Raw genomic sequence first — 4,179 nt, 5'->3', positions numbered from 1 at the left:
TGCCTGTCTGCTCAAAAGTGTTCTTGACTTGGTTAGATGTTTTAAAGTGGTTTTTCGAAACCAAGGAAAGAATTTTTCAATTAGTTGTCTTCAGTGGTCTTTGAGGCCTTTTGTTGTTGCAGAGCTTAAAAAGATGGACTATTAAGCTCCTAATTTCTCTCTGATAGGTTTATTGGGAGTTACCAGCCTCATTATGGAATCCTTCATTTGCATTGACATATCTTTGGACCTCATATTGAGAGTTCCAGTGAAAAACTACCAAGTTCAACACTTTGAGTCAACTCAAGATCTTTTATCTGCTTAATTTGTCAAGGAATAATTAGAGAACACGCCTCACCTGGACACAAACCCATCAGTCAATTGTCCAAATAATCGTTAGCCACTGAAAATGAGGGACTGTGCATAAAAATCTCTGTAGTTCCTAGACTGTTCATGCAAAAGCAAAAAAACTGTACACTAATGTGAAGGTTACTTTCTTGTCTCCCATAGCAGTTTTTAAATATAAAATGGAAAAAATGTCAAAACCAGACTGTCATGGTCCTGGGTCGGTGACCCAGTGTTTTTGAGTTTTGTACTTTTGGTTTCTTTCTCTCTGTGTCTATTTCCTTTGCCTTTTAGTATTTCTTGAGTTCTAGTTCTAGGTTTTGTTATGTGGCTCCCCGTTGTTCCATGTTTCCTGTTTTACTTTGAAGGTTGGTGTCCCTTGTATTGTCATGTCAGTTAGAATCAGCTGTGCCTCCCTCCTGTTTTGCATTCCTCGTTTCCCCTCCACATGTATATATAGTGTGTGCTTACCTGTGCTCGTCGTCAGTCCATCTGTGTTACCTCCCTACGTCACCCTGTGCTTCCTTCGTGTCTTCCTGTGTATTACAGTTTCAGTTCTGTGCTGTTAGTTTTCCCAGTTTAGGTTTTTGCTTAGTTCCCATCCTCGCCAACTCCGTTGCTGTTTGTTTCACCAACCTTAAATAAAGCTCACTTGCACCTCAGCCGTGCCTGCACCTTGGGTCCTAATTTCCACACACCACACGGCTTGCCCCGGCAAACTGTGACACAGACAATACCAAACTTTACAATAGAAAATAGCAAATTTGAGCAAATATAGACCTAAAAAAATGCAGTATGCGTGTCGTCTGCGTATGAAAATGATTTATTTGCAGCTGTTGAAGTTATATAACAAGAATTAGTAGTTCTTGCTGTGTTTCCTATTTACATTGGAGATGGAAATGTATACTGACATGTGATTTCATTTTTCTGCCAGTTTTATTAGTCGTGGTTGTGGGTCTTTGTTTGGGTTTGGGTTTAGAATTTCAGTTTCTATTATTATGTCATTTTTCTTTGACTCATAGTTTGTTATTGTTTATACACTTTAGTTTTCCTGGTTGGTTTGCTTATGTCTACATTCTCAAGCCTTTTTTACTTTAGTTTAGTTATCTGGGTTCTGTTCCTGGTTATAGTTTCCAGCCTCCACTGTTTTCCTTTTTTCTCATTGTTAAGTCTCCGTCTCTGTGTTTGGAGTTTTCATATTTTGGTAGACTTTGGTGTCTTGTGCTTTGTATTTAATTGTACTTCTCTTGTTTCGCCTACCTCAGGTGTATTTAGTTCTCCAGCTGTGTCTCATTTGCATTCTCCCTCAACGTGTGTGAGTGTGTGTATTTAAAACCAACGGCCAGTGCATGTCTTTACCCGTCCCAGAGTGTTTCCTGTTTCCGTTCGCCTGTCTTCCCTGGATTTTGTTACCATTTAGGACTTGTTATTTGGACTGTTTCAGCCATTATTCATTAAAGATACTCTTTAAGCTTCAGCTCGCCTGCCGAGGTTTAAGTCTGCGTTTGAGATTTGCATCCATACCTCTAAACGACAACTAAACACTGAACTTAAACAAGCAGGACACATCCACACCAGTAGCTGGTGTTTTGCGCCTTTGGTATTTCTTCCATTTCCTTTCTGTGCCCTACTCATGTATTCAGCCATAGCCCCTTGTCTTGATCAAGTGCTGCTTTCCAGTTGTTAAAACCAGTTAAGGTAAAAACTACATCCCTGCCATTAACAGTGCTGCCATATTTCTGACAGGGGAAACAGAAGCATTAAAATTATCGGGGAACACTCCCTTCAAATGAATATAACAAGGAAGTTACCCACTGTTTTGGTTTTGTTTGTTTGTTTTTAAACACAGTACTGTGTTACAGTAGAAATCAGCTAAATTGCAATGGAGATGAGTTTTATTGGAGCAAAGATCATCTTGAATGACTGACTGGTTTATATTAACCTGCATTCTGCTGTGGCGAGCTGAGATGTTTTCATATGTCAGATCTGAGTTAATCTGAAGAGAGCAGATAAATAATATAAGCACTGGGTTATTTAAAAAGTAAGGGTTATTTTTTGGATTTACTTTATTCAGATGAATACATTAATGTTTATTTGCAAGTGTAATAGGCGGCGCCATACAACAATATTTTGTTAGTGTGTGTTAAGTGTTGTGGCAGTGCAGGGTTGACGTAAACTATTAAGATAAGAGATCAGAGGATTCTCTGTCAGACAGATGTGTTGCATGCAGAGAGTCATTGTGTTGTGCATGTCCTGTCTCAGTCTTTGTGGCAGCAGTTGAATTAGCCAGATACTGGGTGTCAACGACGTGATAGAGAATAAATGATTATTATTAATAATAATGGTTTGGATTTATATAGCGCTTTTCAAGGCACCCAAAGCACTTTACAATACCACTATTCATTCACTCTCACACACTGGTGGAGGCAAGCTACAGTTGTAGCCACAGCTGCCCTGGGACAGACCGACAGAAGCGAGGCTGCCATATCACACCATCGGCCAACACCAGTAGGCGGTAGGTAAAGTGTCTTGCCGAAGGACACAACGACCAGGACAGAGATCGAACCGGCGACCTTCCGGTTACAGATGTGCTTCCCAACCCACTGTGCCACGGTCGCCCCTTCATTCAGAAGCTCTTTTATTTGAATCCTGTTTTGTACCTGCAGTTGGTTGTCAGACATTTCTCTTCTTAGAGAAACCAGCAGAGCTGCAGAATCTCCTGCAGCTGCTGGCGTCAGCTCTGAAAATTGGTCAAAAAAATCTTATCTTATGAAAAATCTGCTCTGGCTTGCACATGAAACATCGTTTTTGAAGGATTATTTACAAAACACTTTAATCCTCCTGTTTATTGGGGAAACACATTTACTAAGAATAATTTGTGTAATATTACTCTGCGCTAATAATTACAATAACAATAAAAATATTTTTTCTGTAATTTTAAATATTTGAACCAAAAGTGTTGACAATTTTTTTTTCTTTTCCTTTCACTTATTCCTTTCACTTTCCAGAGCAGATTTTTCATAAGATAAGATTTTTTTGACCAATTTTCAGAGCTGAGAGTGAAGATGAGTCCTGCAGTGGTGACAGAGTGTCAGAGAGTCACACTGAATTGTAGTACCAGCTGTCCTCTGACTGACAACACAAACTACATTTGGTACTTGAACAGTCACCTCTGACCCTGAGAGAGAACCAGAACAAACATCTGATCCTAGACCGAGTTATCAGGGAGAATTCGGGAAGCTACTCCTGTGCTGTGAAAACCAACAAAGATATCAGCTCTGCTCCAAAGACTCTCACTGTCCAAAGTATCACAGGGACATGGACGCCAGCAGCTGCAGGAGGTTCTGCAGCTCTGCTGGTTTTAATACTTCTCACTGTCTTCTGCTGGATCAGGTGAGCAACAATCTACTCTGATACAGACCAGTCATTTTCAAACTCTCATTTGAAATCTCTTCTTCACTCACATATTAATTTATTTTAGCACATAGAATAAGGAGGACTTCCAGTCAGTCTCTAAGAAGAGAAATGTCTGACAACCAACTGCAGGTACAAAACAGGATTCAAATAAAAGAGTTTCTGAATGAAGGGGCGACCGTGGCACAGTGGGTTGGGACGCACATCTGTAACCGGTTCGATCTCTGTCCTGGTCGTTGTGTCCTTGGGCAAGACACTTTACCGACCGCCTACTGGTGTTGGGCCAGAGGGGCCGATGGCGCGATATGGCAGCCCGCTTCTGTCAGTCTGCCCCAGGGCAGCTGTGGGCACATCTGTAACCGGAAGGTCGCCGGTTCGATCTCTGTCCTGGTCGTTGTGTCCTTCGGCAAGACACTTTACCTACCGCCTACTGGTGTTGGC

This window comes from Haplochromis burtoni, unplaced genomic scaffold (assembly GCF_018398535.1).
Source record: "Haplochromis burtoni strain Fernald_Lab_line unplaced genomic scaffold, NCSU_Asbu1 Contig_277, whole genome shotgun sequence".
Lineage (NCBI taxonomy): Eukaryota > Metazoa > Chordata > Actinopteri > Cichliformes > Cichlidae > Haplochromis > Haplochromis burtoni.
This window is presented reverse-complemented; position numbering follows the sequence as displayed.